Source organism: Kogia breviceps, chromosome 4, assembly GCF_026419965.1.
Source record: "Kogia breviceps isolate mKogBre1 chromosome 4, mKogBre1 haplotype 1, whole genome shotgun sequence".
Lineage (NCBI taxonomy): Eukaryota > Metazoa > Chordata > Mammalia > Artiodactyla > Physeteridae > Kogia > Kogia breviceps.
Genome location: NC_081313.1, coordinates 93,143,492 through 93,161,200, shown reverse-complemented (window position 1 = coordinate 93,161,200; position 17,709 = coordinate 93,143,492). Strand labels below are relative to the sequence as shown.

The 17,709-nt window shown below is 38.9% G+C and overlaps 1 long non-coding RNA gene across 1 annotated transcript in view; it reads right to left on the bottom strand.

Moving 5' to 3' along the window:
* Window positions 1–16,370: 16,370 nt before the first annotated feature.
* The window catches only part of LOC136794168 (uncharacterized), a 242,267-nt gene continuing 240,928 nt past the window's right edge, over window positions 16,371–17,709 (bottom strand). The window contains exon 4 of the long non-coding RNA XR_010840540.1: window positions 16,371–16,455. This is a non-coding gene — a long non-coding RNA (uncharacterized lncRNA). The remainder of the gene's footprint in view (window positions 16,456–17,709) is intronic.

Here is a 17,709-nt window from a genome sequence, read left to right as displayed (position 1 = left end):
AGTTTTTCCTTTACAGTTAGTTTTTTTTTTATGTCCTGTTTAAGAAGTCTTTGCTAATGAACTTAAGATTTATTAATTCATTGAGAAATTAGAAACAACAAAAAAACAGTTTCTATACCCCTGCCTGACAGCAAATCCATCAACCTACCTGCACTTCTACTCATACATTCTGCCCTCCCTCCTGCTACAATGGATGGGTTTTCCTTGCTCCTTACTAAGGTCAATCTTGCTACTGCTTCCCATCCCCTCTCATTTCTAAGACCTTCTCTCTTGCCAGTATCTTTTTTTCTCTTCTTCATCATCAAGTTTTCCTTCTCTACCAGATCATGCCCATCAGTATACAAACATGGTGTGATACCAACCATTGCAGGAAACCAGCAGGAAGTTGATGGCACCAAATTAGGGTAATGTGAGGAAGATTCAGAAAATGGCCATGTACAAAGGCAAGGGCAGGGGGTAGAGAAAACATGAAAGATATAGAGTACCACAAGGTTTATACAATGACATTGTAGCCAAGCCTAAATCCCTAGTGAAGACTCAAAAAGAGTCAGCTAGGCAGAATGACTATTGAGAGAAGTAGTAAAGGGAACCAGGTGATGGTTACATAAGAATTTTCATTGAGTAGCCATTAAATTACAACTATATTTTTATGCATTTACAAATAAAGGTGTGCTATAACATATAAATAATATATATTAAAATTACTTTTGGAAAGTAAACTGATATACAATTGTTCAGCATTCTTATATTAAATAAAAAGAAAATAGAGCTTTCACAGTGATCTTTTGATTTATAGTGACCAAATATTAATATAGGTGGCTTTTGCAACGTTAATTGTTGAAGTTCATCCTATCAAAAGACATTACTGAGGATCTATTTTTGAGGATAACATTATAATAATAATATCTTATTTTTATAAAAGGCTGTTGGCTTGTGTCATATCTTATGGCCATCAATTCTAAATCTTGCTCTGTCTGGTATTCTAAATAATTCCCATGCATTATAATATTATTTCCATAGTTTGTTTTGTCAAATATTCTAACAAATGTTATTTGAAAATTTTACAAGAGGACTCAGGAAGGAAGTTTTACAGTTATAAAATTTTATACTTAAAAACTAAAAATGTACTTTTATTGTTGCAGACCAATGCATGCAGTTAATCTCTTGGTGAAGAGAATATCCTTCAGGCTTTACCAGGGAGTATAGTTAAGAGTGGCTTAGCGGGTTGCGAATAACAGATCATTCCAACATTTCCACTTCCCCGAGTCTTCAGACTCACACCTCTCTGGTATTCCAGGGAAATTTCAGTTTTTCAACTTTTTAAAATCTAGGCCATCATTGAGTTTATGCTTAGATTTACCAACCCTGCAGAGGATAAATTTCTCAGGGTCCCACTTCTTGAACGAGCACATCAAATCTTCACTCTTTGGTGGTAAACCCATAGCAATGCATTTGGCCACTTGAGGTTTATATCTCATCCCCCTGTTCAAACACCTTTAGAATCCCCAGGCTCCTGTTGATATGAATTTCAGAAGTCTTATATGTTTTTGGTCTATAGGTTATCTCAGGTCTGAGCAGCCCTTCTATTTAATCCTCCTAGCTATACTGGTTTCTAAATCTTATAACTGCCCTGGAGGCAGTAAAAGTTGGAACGGATCACAGCTGAAGAGAACTGGCATCAGTTTGGGAGGTTAGTGCCTCAAGTGTAGCCACTGAAAGGCTTTTATGGAAGTCCTCAATAGGCAAAGGGAATTAGGTGAAGTTCAAGACTCTTTGGTCTTGCCTAGGTCAGCCCAAATGTCTCTATCCTATTTCTCAGGATATTTTTCTTCTTCCCCACTAGTGCCCTTACCTTAGTGTAAGAGACTTACTGATGTCTTCAACTCTGCAGCTTTATAATCTGTCCTGGGATTGATCCATAGTCCTATCTGCCCTGAGACATTAGGAGACAAAGCATTCTTTCAAAGGTTTCATAGAGATCTTTCAGTTTTCCATGTGTGTTCTTTACTGGATATCCATGGCCTTTAATTTTCCCTATGTATGCTCTCCAGAACCACATTAAATAAGGCTGATGATTCCACCATCTTTATAATCACTTCATTGCTATAGTGGCAAAATTTCACTTTCCACTTTATTCCATCCTACAGTGTTACCTGAGTAACTGATACCACTGCTTGCTATGAGTTACCCTGATCCTTGCTCCCCCACTCCCCTATTCCAGGAGATTTTAATACTTGGACATATGAGAAATGTCATCCAGGAAAAACACTTTGAGGATCTGTTTCCTGAAGCCACTTAATTTAAATCTTTTTTGAGTTACTATAAAATTGTGTTGTTTTAAGCCACTAAGTTTGCAGTACTTTGTTACAGCAGCAAAAAGAAACTAGTATGTCAACTAACAATTATTATTTCAGGACAGCCACCTTCCTTCATTTTACTGAATAGCTAGAGTTTAGTTACCTCACAAGGCAGTTTAAATTTTTTTCATTTTCTTTTTCTTTTGTGGGAGTATGGCTCAGCAAATTCTAAAGGAGAACAAAAGAGTATTTATCATAATTAAGTTGTTTACACTTTTTATTGAATGCTTCTCTTGCACCCCAACTTTCTCTCAAACACACACACACACACACACACACACACACACACACACTTTTTAATTATAACCCTGGAAGTTATTACCCTGGAAAATTAGTGCTATTCTTTTTCATTTTAAAACTAGACAAAGTTTTAGAGTGATTTAGCTACTTGCCTAAGGTCAAGTAGTTAATATGTGCCAGAACCGCAAGTCAACTCCCAGAACTGTAGGAATTCAAAATCCATGTTCATTTCATGATGCAATGTGGCTTCCATAAGAGCCAGCAACATTACACTATAAGCATCTTACATCATGCTCATCCTTCCTTTCATATAGCAAGGAAGAGATGTGCATGTAATAATAAAAATTAATGCCTATTGAGTAGGATTTTGGAGGAGAGGGTGTCAATGAGCATATTTTCCCATTTTTATCCCAGCCTTCAGCTTCAACTTACCTCAGTTTGCCCCAATAAAATCTGTGATTTTTCTTAAAGAAACATTCTTATCTGATGGAAATACTAAACACAAACAATTGGAATATTCAGAAATTCTTCAATCAACAAATCTGCCAGTGTCTAATAGGAGCACTGTCCTAAAAGGTGTGAAACTATTGAAGTATAAAAACTCCCACTGCTAAGGCTCCCATGGAGTTTACTTTAAGTCCTATTGTGAAGAAGGAGGAGGAGAAAGAGGAGGAGAAGAAAACAACATAAGTAACCTATTCAAGCTCAAACGCTGTAACCACAAACTCATCAGTCTGACACTAGAAGTTAGGATCATATGAACCCAACCGTCACCCTCCTGCTGCCTGCTGCTATTCCTGATAAAGTTAAATGTCAAGACAGTGCAGGGCTGACATCAAATCTTCTGATGAACATACAAGAGCCACAGAAGGTATGGGTGGAGCTTAACCTTCATTCCTGAATGACTCCAGGAAAGCTAATCCTCCCTGACAACATCACTGGACTACTCTAGGATAGAATAACTGTCTATACCACTGAGTTTTGAAGATTTATCTGCTAAACAATTAGAAATGTTGCCCTACAGAATAAAAGTAATTTTCAAAATCAGAAAAAAAAAAAGAGAAACTTTTAAGGAATCAGAGAGGTACAGTAAGCAAGCACAGAATCTAATCTCTCAATCACAGCCCTGGACCATATTAAATCAGGTTGGATCCAATACTGGGTCTTCTAGCCCTGCTTTATGAACTTCAGAAGATCAGACAATAGATGCGAAAAACTGAAATGGGATTAACTCATTTTCAGGGGGCTCAAAATATCACTTTATATCTATTGGCCATGGAATTTGGAATGTACACCCTAGAAATTCTAAACTGGTATACATTTATCAAAAACTTATTCCCACCTATGGGCCCAGACGACATCAAAGTGGTATCAACACTGACATCAACTGTGAAAATCTGTTTCACTAACACCCAATTTTATTGGCTCCTCCCTCCCTCCACATCTATAGGGTAAAACGTAAAAGAAAGAACTATAATGCCACATACTACAGGATCTTGTCATTGAGATTCTGGGAGAGTATGTTTCCTTACCACAATACATTCATTTCTCAATAGTGTGTTTTATATTTTGCTTCTGTAACTGGCCTTACAGAAGTAAGAAAATTGAGTTCACAATCATGTTTTACCCCCTTGAAATTATATGGTTCTGCTGTTATGAATAACTCTGAGTTATTTATTTATTTCATTGAGTTACTTATTTATTTCATTGAGTTATTTTATTTATTTATTTCACTGAATTATTTCAGTGAAATGCTGAGCTATTCAACTCTATAAATAGCTCAGCATTTCACCTCTATCACCAGGAATCTACAAGTGACTGAATTGTCACCTGCACAGAGAGCTGTCAGAGTAATTTCTCCAAGATGAGAAATGAGCTGGGCAACCCAGCTTGCCCAGGTGAGTGGGGCACAAAGGCTCACATCCATCATATCAGCCCACTGTTGCTATTTTCTCTTCATGCCATTAACCCAAACAGCAGGACCCAGGCTACCAACCTTAAGTTGCTAAAGTGATATCAAACAAGGAAGCTGGTTAAGATGCAACCACTCACAATTTGAACTAGAATCTATGAATCAGGATTAGGACGAAGAATAAATGTCCCTTTGTCAGTAAAAACATTTTTTTTTTCAATAGCAAAAAGAGCAAGAGTGACACTTGGTGGTCAGTACAAGGTATCACAAAGGACCACACCACAGGAAATATTCTCAGCAACTTTGCTCTGGAGGGTTTTTTTTTTTTTTTTTCCACATATTTATTGGAGTATAATTGCTTTAAAATGGTGTGTCAGTTTCTGCTTTACAACAAAGTGAATCAGTTATACATATACATATGTTCCCATATCTCTTCCCTCTTGCATCTCCCTCCCTCCCACCCTCCCTATCCCACCCTTCTAGGTGGTCACAAAGCACCGAGCTGATCTCCCTGTGCTATGCGGCTGCTTCTCACTAGCTACTCACCCTACATTTGGTAGTGTATATATGTCCATGCCACTCTCACTTCGTCACAGCTTACCCTTCCTCCTCCCCATATCCTCAAGTCCATGCTCTAGTAGGTCTGTGTTTTATTCCCATCCTACCCCCAGGCTCTTCATGACATTTTTTCTTTGAAGGTAGGGGAGACCTGCGCTGTTCATAGTGAAACAAGACCCATGTGTACAAGAATAGTATTACTCTTGCTCTGGTTAGTAGCTAACTATTAGAAGTGACAACATACTGCTGCTATTGCGAATAAACAGAAGTCAGCATGTCCAAAGAAGAACACTCCAGGAAAGAAGAAATATAGGCATTAGAACACTGATTCAGATAACCATTAAGAGTCTTGAGAAAAACCTTATGTGATAAATAACACTTTAAATAAAGCAATTATCTGCCACTGCACAGAACTTGGTCTCTCATTCCGTCACTCCGAATTTACCACTCTTCCCGGGCAAATGCCTCTAACCCTTGTTTAAATCAAAACCCATCCTATTAATATTTCTTAGCATAACCGAGTTAATTTCCAATCACTTGTAACTACCTTCTTATCTTTTATCAGTTCAAGCCCAGACCAGGCCAAAGAAAGAGCCAATTTTAAAGTATTTATCAAGTAAATACATGTATAAGTGAACGAAAAAGGTCAAGAAAATGGAAACCAGAATGGTTTATGAAAACATCACTCCAAGTACAGGAGACCAAAGATAAACAACTTTAAAAAGAAAATGTTTTGGTTTTGGCTGCATTGGGTCTCCATTGCTGCGTGTGGGCTTTCTCTTGTTGCGGTGAGGGGGGGTTAATCTTCGTTGCGGTGTGCAGGCTTCTCATTGCAGTGGCTTCTCTTGTTGAAGAGCAAGGGTTCTAGGCGTTCAGGCTTCAGTAGTTGTGGCTCATGGGCTCAGTAGTTGTGGCTTGTGGGCTCTAGAGCGCAGGCTCAGTAGTTGTGGCACATAGGCTTAGTTGCTCTGCAGCATGTGGGGTCCTCCCAGACCAGGGATCGAACCCATGTCCCCTGCATTCACAGGTGGATTCTTAACCACTGCGCCACCAGGGAAGTCCGAGCTACACAACTTTTAAAACATAGCTTTCCAGGAGCAACAGGGAACAAGAGTTACCAAGGGATACCAAAAAGGGCTACAAGTCCATCCTTATACTCTGGAAACAGAGATGCTGGGAATTGCATTCTTGTGACTTTGTGGGTATTTATGCCTAAAGTGACCATTCAGGATGTAGTCCATGGCAGTGGTTCTCAACCTTGGCTACACATTAGATTCAAGGTTTTAAAATCTTTTCATCTAGGCCACAACACAGACCAGTTAATCAGAATTTCTGAGGTTGGGATCCAAGTGTGAGAATTGTTTAAAAGTCCTCAGCTGACATAGTTGTGCAGCCATGATTGAGAATCACTGCATTGAGAGAGAATAAGAATGGTGTACTCAAACATTTTGGTCTCAAGATTTTTCCACATTCTTTTTTTTTTCCTTTTTTAATTTTTGTCTGTGCCACGTGGCTTGCAGGATCTTAGTCCCCAGACCAGGGATTGAACCTGGGCCCACGGCAGTGAAAGCTCCAAGTCCTAACCACTGGACTGCCAAGGAACTCCCAAGATCTTTCCACATTCTTAAAGATTATTGAGGACTCCAAAGAGCTTCTGTTTAGATGAGTTCTATATATTGATATTTTCTATATTAGACATTAAAACTGAAATTAAAAATAATTATCTATGAACTCATTTAAAATAATAATAAATTCATAATATGTTAGCATAAACAACAAATATTTATGAAAATAACTATATTTTCCCAAACCAAAGTATTTAGTGAGAAGAGTGGCATTGTTTTACAATTTTGCAAATCTATGTAATGTCTAACTTAGGAGACATATAGATGCCCATGCCTGCTTTTCTGCCTTCACTTTATTTTAATATGCCACTTTGATAGAAGTAGATGAAGAAAACCTGGTGTCCTTCAGATACATAGTTGGGAAAGGAAGCAGTATTTTAATTACTTTGTCAGACAACTGTGGATCTTATTCTTTGATATTTAATTAAAATTCAACAAGTGAAAGGATAGTTGCAGGGTGGAATCTGAACCCACATCAGTGAGTTTTTATACTTTGTTTCGTTAAAATCCTTTGGTAAATCTCACCATTTAAACTGATCTTTGACCCAGGCATGAGTTAGCAAAATTATGCTTCATTCATTTGGAAAATATTATCTCATTAATTACCCAGACCTTTTAAATATTTTTTTAACATCTTTATTGGAGTACAACTGCTTTACAATGGTATGTTAGTTTCTGCTTTACAACAAAGTGAATCAGTTATACATATACATATGTTCCCATATCCCTTCCCTCTTGCGTCTCCCTCCCTCTCACCCTCCCTATCCCACCCCTCTAGGTGGTCAAAAAGCACAGAGCTGATCTCCCTGTGCTATGCGGCTGCTTCCCACTAGCTATCTATTTTACACTTGGTAGTGTATATATATCCATGCCACTCTCTCACTTCGTCACAGCTTAACCTTGACCCTCCCCATATCCTCAAGTCCATGCTCTAGTAAGTCTGTGTTTTATTCCCATCATACCCCTAGTCTCTTCATGACATTTTTTTTTCTTAGATTCCATATATATGTGTTAGCATACAGTATTTGTTTTTCTCCTTCTGACTTACTTCACTCTGTATGACAGACTCCAGGTCTATCCACCTCATTACAAATAACTCAGTTTCATTTCTTTTTATGGCTGAGTAATATTCCACTGTATATATGTGCCACATCTTCTTTATCCATTCATCTTTCGATGGACACTTAGCTTGCTTCCATGTCCTGGCTATTGTAAATAGAGCTGCAATGAACATTGTGGTACATGACTCTTTTTGAATTATGGTTTTCTCAGGGTATATGGCCAGTAGTGGGACTGCAGGGTCATATGGTAGTTCTATTTGTAGTTTTTTAAGGAACCTCCATACTGTTCTCCATAGTGGCTGTATCAATCTACATTCCCACCAGCAGTGCACGAGTGTTCCCTTTTCTCCACATCCTCTCCAGCATTTGTTGTTTCTGGATTTTTTGATGATGGCCATTCTGACCGGTGTGAGATGATATCTCATTGTAGTTTTGATTTGCATTTCTCTAATGATTAATGATGTTGAACATTCTTTCATGTGTTTGTTGGCAATCTGTATATCTTCTTTGGAGAAATGTCTATTTAAGACCTTTTAAATACTGACACAGTTCATTATATATTATCAAAAAGTCAATTTATTTAAATAATATCATTCTGATCTGTATTATTTTAGGGCAGGCAGGCATTAGGATTGTGTTTCTTAGATTTCCAATATCTATATACTGCTCGGGACACTGTCACTGGACATGTAGATAATCAATTTTAGGAAATGCTTAAAACAAAATGGTAAATATTAAAATAATATTTTAAAATTATTAAAATAATATTAAAAATAAAAACATGTAAATGTTTTTCAAAATTCTTTTAGGGGATTTTTCAGCATTAAAGTTTGAAGGCCACTGAGTTGGACTATTTCTAAACCTTGCCTTTCCCCTTTCCTATCTGCCAGTTTAAGGCTTTATAAAATAGTGCAAGTGTTGTGAGGGGTTTGGGGCGGGATTTGTTTTTGTTTTGAGAACACATGACCTCTATGGGGATCTAGAAAGAGCAGAACTCTGCCCACTGGAAAGTTTCCTATTGCCCAGGCAGAGAACTCTGAGTCCATCATTCCAACTAGGTCTTTACTCATATATACCACTAAGGACAGAATAGAAAATCACAAGTTCACACACAAAAAGAAATCAGAATAATTTGTAAAAGCCTATTCTGGGGTCCAAGCACAGGACTCCCAGTCCTTTAAATTTCAATTCTAGAGCCAGCACAAGTCTCTCTTCTTTGGTCTTTACTAAGGAGAGATAAGTAGCTATAGCTAGAAATAACCAGATTAATCAAATTTTAAAGTATTTTTACTAAAAGGCCAGTCTTTATTATAATAGTTTCAGAAAATGATGATTAATAATTGGCTTTTGACACAAAGAGGTCCTAAATACTTTGTCTATTTTATTCAGCCTTCTCTTGACCTCCATTAGTACCTAGGGACAGGCAGTCTTTGTGGTACCAGATCTATGGGGCCTGTACAGGGGAATGGGACTTAGTGTCAGTGTCAGATAATGGCTGTTTGCCTGGTCACCTGAGAGGTTAGAAATTCACCATTGGAAATTAAATCAAGTATTTTAGATCCACAGACATTTGTCAGCTGGTTTTGTGGAAGTGTTCCATCCCTGACTTCAAGCTCTCTGGGATGCAAAAAAGGGATGGGAGGGGCTGGGGTAAGATAGTGGAGTAAAAGGAAAAGTCCAGTTTCTCCAAGGCCTTGAGTAGCTTGGACTTCCAGCTTGCCCAACAGCAGTCAAGAACTGTGCCTAATTTACTTCTGTATCCACATTACTGAGTACACAAACTGGTTTCAAGTCAAGATTTCATCAACTATGTTTATTTCTAACATATCTCAGCTCTACATGTCACAGGCAATGTGTGCTATTCCAGATCCTCAGAACATTGTAGCACGCACTCTTAACTAATTGTCTGTCGGCATTTAAAAACTGCTTGAGAAATTTTTACAGGGTAAAATTTAACATTTTAACTATAATAAGTAATTAGCTCTTGAGATTTCCCCACAGAGTGATCATAATTTGTCTTAAAGCTTTAATGTGGCACAAGAAAACAAATGTAAACATGAGTTAAAGATGGAAATGAGCTACCTAGAGATGAATGGAATCTCCTTCTCCAATGATATTTAATAATGTAACAATATTGAAACTCCCCGGGTTAGAGTAAAGAGGAATTCTGCCTATGGACAGTAATAATAGCTACCAATTATTGTGCCTTTGCTACTTGTCCAGTACTGTGCTATATCTGTATAATAATCCTATAAATATTCATATCCCTTTCACTGGGGAAGAAACAAGGTTAGAGAGGCTAAATGACCTGCCCATCATCAGAGAACTGGTAACTGGTAGAGCAAAGATTCAAACCTAGATGTTAACACAGATGGGTTCCAGAAGAATCTCCAGCTGTGAGATTCAGTGGTTGTGTGCCAATTTCCCAGGAGCCATGAGAACGGCTTGCCCATAAATGGACTGTGTGGCAAAGAAGAGAGCTGGAATGAGCTGTGTGGGTGGCAACCATGTGCAGCTGAGCCCTGCACAGTTCTGTGTGAGATTTTACTGCACTGTGAAACTCCAGCATCTTTTCCTGTGGGGATCACTATCTGATTCAGCACATTGATAGGCTTCTCACTGTTCAGCAATTCACTAAAAGCAAGTATAATATAAATGAGCCATGCTTGGTGAAGTCCATCTATAATTTAAGATCAGCCCAATTTGACCCTAACGTTTTTCAACTATTCAGTTGCCAGTTTAAAGAATAACTTTTGGGACAAGATGGAGAGTAGTGCAAAGCATTTTCCGCATGAAGAAGTGCATGTCACAGCTGGGATTTCAATTCTATCTGTAAATTGCTTTTCAAAGAAATCCACAGTTAACATGTTCAATACACATTTGATTTCTCAAAGTCTTAGAATGTAACTGTCATAGTTTTCTATGTTATAGTCTATTCTTTTAACACAAAAGAAACTAATGAGATTCAGCTCCCCAAAGGCAGCTGTTATTGCCACAATGGTCGTAGTTATACCCTGTGACCCAAAATTCATAATTTAAAAATGTATAGGGGCTTCCCTGGTGGCGCAGTGGTTGAGAGTCTGCCTGCTAATGCAGGGGACACGGGTTCGTGCCCCAGTCCGGGAAGATCCCACATGCCGCGGAGCGGCTGGGCCTGTGAGCCATGGCCGCTGGGCCTGCGAGTGTGGAGCCTGTGCTCCGCAAGGGGAGAGGCCACAACAGTGAGAGGCCCGTGTACCACAAAAAAATTAAATAAATAAAAAATAAATAAATAAAATTTTAAAATGTATAAACACTTCCTTATAATAATAAGATATCAGGATCTACAGAAAGTATCAGGTCAGCAAGTGTTATTTAAATGTAGATGGAAACACTGGGCAGATTCTAAGGTAGGAAAAGACCAATTAGCAGATGATTGAATTGGAAGGATCTATATTTGGTTTTCAAATACCTTGGCCATTGCAGTCTTGTTTTTTACCCCACGGCAAGCCAGATCTAGCCAGTCACTCAATAAACTGAAATTTTGAATACAACTGGGGCCCTTTTTGAAACAACTAAAACAGAAGGAACATATTTTTTAAAAAACACACACAATGTATAAATCTGCAGTTGTCATTTGTTTCTTAGTCCTGACGGCAGCAGTCAGGGTCATATATGAATAGGTCCAGTTCTGTGTATGAAATTTATCTCAGAAAACTGGCCTAAGATTTAGCAGCTGTGGCACATGACTCCATAGCACTGCCTAAAACATTGCCATTTCCTACCCATATGACCACAGAAAAGTCACTTAACCTCTTAAATGAAGTATTTATATTACCGCAGGCAGTTGCCATGAGAATTATGTAGAATAATATACATGAAATACTTAATACCATTACTGGCACACAGTAAATGCTCAATAATGAATAATATTAATATATGTTATTAGACTTCATAGAAAACTAATATAAATCTGTAAATTCACAAGAGTGGTCATTAGAGTCAAATAGACCTTCTTTCAGATCTCAACTCTACTACTTCCTGGTGGTTTGACTTTGAGAATGTTACTTAATCTCTCTGAGTCTCACTTTTAAAATTCCAATGCTTCTTTGTGAGGAATTGAGTTCCTTTTTTAAAAAGCAACATGTTAGGAAGCATCCTATAGAAGAAAGGCATGCTTAAATTATGCTACTTCTCAAATTTGTCTCTTCCATGACCAAGGAAGGGGAGTACATGAAGGGGAGGTAAGGTGAGGGGAAGTGAGAACACCATTCAGGTGCAGACTCTAAGGGTTGTATCTTTTTAAGATAATATTTAAAAACAATAACACAACTGGGCTTCCCTGGTGGCGCAGTGGTTGAAAATCCGCCTGCCGATGCAGGGGACACGGGTTCGTGCCCCGGTCCGGGAAGATCCCACAGGCCGCGGAGCGGCTGGGCCCGTGAGCCATGGCCGCTGAGCCTGCGCGTCCGGAGCCTGTGCTCCGCAACGGGAGAGGCCACAACAGTGAGAGGCCCGCATACCACAAAAAAAAAAAAAAAAAAAAAAAAAAAAAAACCAATAACACAACTAACTCAAATTGAAGTAGAAGATAGATGGGCCCCAGGCTGAGCAGCTGTAAGCTGTCTCCTGCTGACACTTGGCAATAAGATAACAGCAGCAACAGAGTCTTGATTGGGTAAAAGACAAAGCAACAACATTTTTCTCATTCTTGTGGTCAAGAAAATTTCCCAGCCCATACCTGCCCAGAGAAAGTCCTCAGGGGTCAAAGGACGGAGGGGGCACCAGCCCATAACATGTCCTGTTAACCTCCTAGAAATCCTCATGCTGGAATCCATCTTGGCTGAAAGATGCACAAACATACCAAGGAGCACCCTGAGTCAAGACCAAATACAGGCAAAAACAAGATGATTGGCCATAGACAATCCAGAAGACTGCCCCCGTATAAGCAACCTAAGCCACCCCCATTCCATGCAGCTCACTCTGAGTTAACCCCCGTGTTCTTCCACATATACTTTGCCTCTAATAAACGTTTTATCTGCTTCACAATCTCTGTCTCTTTGCTGAATTCTTTCTTCAAAGAAGACAAAGAACAAGGTCCTACTTCAAGCCACCATACCCCTTGCTCCCTGGCCCTGAGATCAAACATTTATCTTCTTTTTATCATCACTATGGTTAGATGTGGGGTATAAATGGGCCACCAGATTTGGGCCTCTTAAGGATTTTATCATTCCAAGTTTTAAGCTTGCCCTTATTGGAAAGGGGCTACTTTATCTGATTAATACATTTCCTTCTCTCTTGTATTTAAAATCATGCCATGTATAATATGTGAAGGTAGTTTTTAAGTTGACGGCTGAAATACTACCATTTCCTCATATAAAGACTTTTCCTTTGTACAGACTTTATATGAGCATTTTGTACTAGAATGAAGACATTAGAGACATGATGAGTCACAGCTTAACAAAACTGTCATCAAGAATAAGTCCAAAGCAGTTAGCACTCTCAGACAGCCAGTCAAGCAACTAATGACTGAGAAAATCCCCTAGTTAATTTGTCAGTTGAAATCTCAGTAGTTAGGAGCTTCATATAGTACATGTCCTGTATCCTACTGAACAAACTATCATCTAAAAATCCTGGAAATGGCTAATGGGTAGAAATTCTCTCCCTCCCCTCTGGAATTTCTGCTTTCTGTGAAAGAGTATTCCTATCAATGCTCCAGTGACAAGGCTGATGAACAACAGGTACAGAAAGACCAACAGCGTGCAGCCTGCTTATGGCCCCAGAGAGCCCCATGTGGTGAGGAAAGACATTACTGCCATCTTGGCCAGGGACCCATGCCAGAACATGTAAATGAATACATGTCCCAAGCAGAATTGACTTCTGTGACTATTCTTACTGAACTCAAAATGCCAGAGTCAGAAACACAATTTGGGCATAAAATCACTTCTAGGAAGTTCACATGTATGATCTTAAATATTTCCAAGTGGTCATATTAATCCAGAGAACAATAAGAAATCGTCCCAAGATCTTCTGAGGGTAACATGCACCTAATGCAAGGGAAGCAGAAGTTGTCCACCACCACTAGAAATAGGAACAGCCCTCATTGTTCAGAGGCCCTCAAGCCCTGGAGTCTGGACTCCTGCCTACAAATACTGAAACTGCTTCAACTTCAATGTATGAAGAGAAGAGGAAGGTATGGACAAACAATGGAGGGATAGATAGCAAATGGTCAGATATAAAATAATCTTTATATTCACAACAAAGAAAGAGGAAAATGGGCATGGGAATGACAAAATGCTAAAATTCATCTATTATAGAATCTGAATTCTGTATACTTCATCTAAAGCTATTTTCTTAATGTGCCAGTGTTCTGGAGAAGCTCTCTGAGAAATTTGATCAGATAGTTACACCTCTCTCCTAGACTCCCAGAAAAGTAGGTCTGAAAGGGACTTATAAAGTTTCTAGTCCAGTAGCTTCATCTTAGAAAACTAAAATCAGAGCAGTAATCTGCTTTCCCCAAGGTTATAAACAATGAGCAGGACGTTGAGCTGCGTCCATATTCCCAGGGCCCCAAAGCTGAAGAGCTTGCCGAGGCCTTCATGCCACTGGCCCAGGTAGAAACAATCTGCTCCAAACCCACCGAAGGTGATGGTCAGAGCCAGAGCAGTAGACCACTTATAACCACCCGTCCAGTTGTAGTACAGCATTTTTGGAAAAGTACGGTTACCCAGGGCAGTGGATGTGGTCCCGCACAGTGCAGTTGGCTATGTAGCGCTGCCAATCAATTGCATTTTATTCTTCTCTGTAGAGATTTGTTATAAAGACCTGCCCTGCAGCCCCTGATTCTTCAGGGATTCTCATGCTAACTTCCTATGCTGAGTTTCCCTCTTAGGCAAATCCCGAAACCTGCTCACAATCAATCACTCGTATGCTAAAATTTACCTGTCCTGTGCCCTATTCTCTCAAAGTCTCAGCAAACATTTGGCTGAAAGTCTGTTAAACCTATCTATATACACCAGAAGATTTCTTAACCTATCTCCACTTAGCTGAGTCTCCAGTTTAAGTGGCACTGTCCATTCCCTCTTGTGACCTCCACATGTTGAGGACCTCCAGCTAGCCTACTAACATATGTGAGCGTGCGTGCTATGTGTTTTGCAGTATGGTGTGTGTGCACACAGCATTTTTTTTTGACAGCAAATAGATAGGGGACAGTTGAGAATTTCTGTAATATCCTTCTGGTTTCACAGTAGTGATCTTACCAAAAGCATGAACACAAAGTAAAATAGCTAATTTTTGTATACTCCTGCTTCCTATTCACACTTTGCAAAAGCTACTAAAAGCTAAAGTGTTAGAGATGTAAAATTTGATTACTTTGTGATGGAGACTAATCTGTATGCTCAGAAGGAAAGAAATTGTAAGGGAGGGGAAACAAGTAGAAGAACTAGGGTCTTGCTGACCACTCATTGCCTTAACTAAGCATATCCTCTGTTTGGAGCTATTTTTCAGTGATGCACCATGGTTTTTATATGTCCCTGGTTTTTTGACATTCTTTCTGTTTTTACCTTTGCTTCCATTAATTTTGTTACAAACATTTTTAATGTGTTGAATTCCAAACATTTTAACGTGTTGAATTGCTCGCAACACTTAAATTTTTATTAGAATGATGAAAATGTTTTACCTTTCATTTCAATTCTCTGGATTTTATAAAGTATAAAACCTTTCTTATGGGGAAATATTTCCTTCCAAGTCAAGAGAATGTAGGCTATTATTTTGAGGAAAAGTCAAGTTTTATTTCGGTAACCACCATATTGATCATGTTTCTAATTCTGTCTACCTGAGCACAAAGCAAATTAATCCTGTTCTTGGGATTATTGACAGATTGGAAGAAAATACAAAAACTGTCTCCTGAGAAGATATAACTTATTAAAGTGCTGTCTTAAGATCATTTAATAAATTCAGAACCAACTACTTGTCATTGGCAAACAAACAGAACCAAACAGAAATACAAACACCATATTACCTAGATTTTAAGAAATGCTTTTCTTGACCATACACATGCATTTTAAAATAAACATTTTTAGAATACTTGTAGATGTACAGAAGAGTTATAAATATTTACAGAGAGTTTCTGTATACCCTACACTCAGTTTCCCCTGATGACAACATCTGACATTAGTATGGTACATTTGTCATGGCTAATAAGCCAATATTGATGTACCATTTTATACTAAAGTCCGCACTTTATTCAGATTTCCTTACTTTTTACCTAATGTCATGTTTCTGTTCCAGGACCCTATCCAGAATAGAGTTGAAATCATTGATCTAGTCAGTATCAAAACTGGGGCAACAATCTACGTACACCATATCCCAACCTAGTCCCATTTCAACTGCATAATGCAACTTCCTTCTTTTTCAAAGTTTGTCCTCAGGGCACAAGACATCCACCAGATTTATCCAAGTTTAGTGAAACATCGAGTCAATTCAGTGAATCAAAATTATCTACACTGGTTGTTTGCCCAAATAGACTACCTGACTGACCAAAATGGTTGCTCCAATAACAGCTTATAGAAGTAGCTAGTGAATAAGAAACAGCAAGGTGGGTCTTTCATTGGCTGAACAGAAAGTATAGTACCTCAGGGACAGGAGATGCTCCTAGGCTGTCCTTTGGGACTTTTCACTTCTCTCTGAGCATCCAATGTCTTCTTTTTCAACTCCAGGTCAGTCTAGGCCCAATAAATACACAAGGTAGGTAAATTAACCCTTTTTTTCCTTTTTATTTTATATTAGACACTGCTGATTGAAAATAAAGTCTCCTTTGAGCAGGATTATGCATTCCTTTAGTTTTTCCTATTACATCAGCTGAGACACCTCACAGTCTGTGTGGAAACAGGGATATGAGTATGTGTGTGGTATCTTTTCCTCTGTATGCTCCCCCAGCAAGAAAGTCACAGGGATCATCCAGATTCCTGCTAAAGCTAGTTAATTACTCTGGGCTATCCGTCCGTCTGAACTTGGGTGAACCAAGATGTGAACAGCAAAAAAGAGGAAGATTTACAAGTAGCTATTCAAAGGACTTACCTTGTTTTACCAAAATTTATAACAGAACTGCCTTAAAAATCTTCAAATTGGGGCTTCCCTGGTGGCGCAGTGGTTGAGAATCCGCCTGCCGATGCAGGGGTCACGGGTTCGTGCCCTGGTCCGGGAAGATCCCACATGCCGCGGAGCAACTAAGCCCGTGAGCCATGGCCGCTAGGCCTGCGCGTCCGGAGCCTGTGCTCCGCAACGGGAGAGGCCACAGCAGTGAGAGGCCCGCATACCACAAAAAAAAAAAAAAAAAAAAAAAAAAAAAAAAAAAAATCTTCAAATTGGATACTAAAATCCATGGGGGACAATCTGTAGAACATAAATAAGGTCCCTTGAGCAGTTTCAAACTTTAAAACTCTTTCATTTTTATAGTCACCAGCTTATTGCTAGTGTAGCTTTTAGCTAAGTTTTACAAACTATGCAAACCTCTCATCCTAGTCTAAGTAATTCTGCAACCTTTATTGATCCTGTTGAATGTGTGACTGGTCACTGTAAGACCTTGTGCTTGGGAACCAAACTCCCAAAGCAGGATTCCCCAGGTTTTTGTTTGGCTAACCTTTAAGTAGCATGCAAATACTCAGGCATACAACTGGATATTTGGATTTCCTAGACCAGTATTTCTCAACATGTGGTTCACAGACCAACAATGTCAGAATCTCCAGATGTTATTTAAAATGAAGATTCCTGGGCTTCAGGCAAACTATGGCATCGAGATCTCTCCTGAGGGTAGAGGAGGGCAGAAACCTGCACCTTTAACAAGGACTATAAGCCACTGTGATAACCGACAGTTATATATGAGAACATATGTGTATGTGTATATATATATATATAAAATCAAGGAGAGGGTATTTTGATTGTGGGATGGGACCTTTAGAAATGTATTTTCAGGAAGG